Raw genomic sequence first — 359 nt, forward strand, 5'->3', positions numbered from 1 at the left:
AAAGATGTGTTTGAGACTACTTGTGATGATTTAAAATTCGTGGTCCGAAACTGCAATTATGTTTGCACCAACCTAATAGTTAGGCAATATTTCCTATTATAGGAGAAGTTAGGATTCCTGTTATACCCTAATAAAGTATCATATTTATGAAACATAGAAAAGTGTGTCTCAAGTGGAGTATTACTGCTTAAAATAGGCAAAAATTTAAACATCCTCTCCATCTCATTTATCTCTGATTATATGCTAGTATCAGCTCCCTTGTGTCTTCTGACTGCACAAATTGTAAGTTAAATATTTCAGGGACAAAGGATACATGATTAGTAAGAAACAATACTTTAGGAACTTTAAGTCTTTTAGGT

This window comes from Odocoileus virginianus, chromosome 32 (genome assembly GCF_023699985.2).
Source record: "Odocoileus virginianus isolate 20LAN1187 ecotype Illinois chromosome 32, Ovbor_1.2, whole genome shotgun sequence".
Taxonomy (NCBI): domain Eukaryota; kingdom Metazoa; phylum Chordata; class Mammalia; order Artiodactyla; family Cervidae; genus Odocoileus; species Odocoileus virginianus.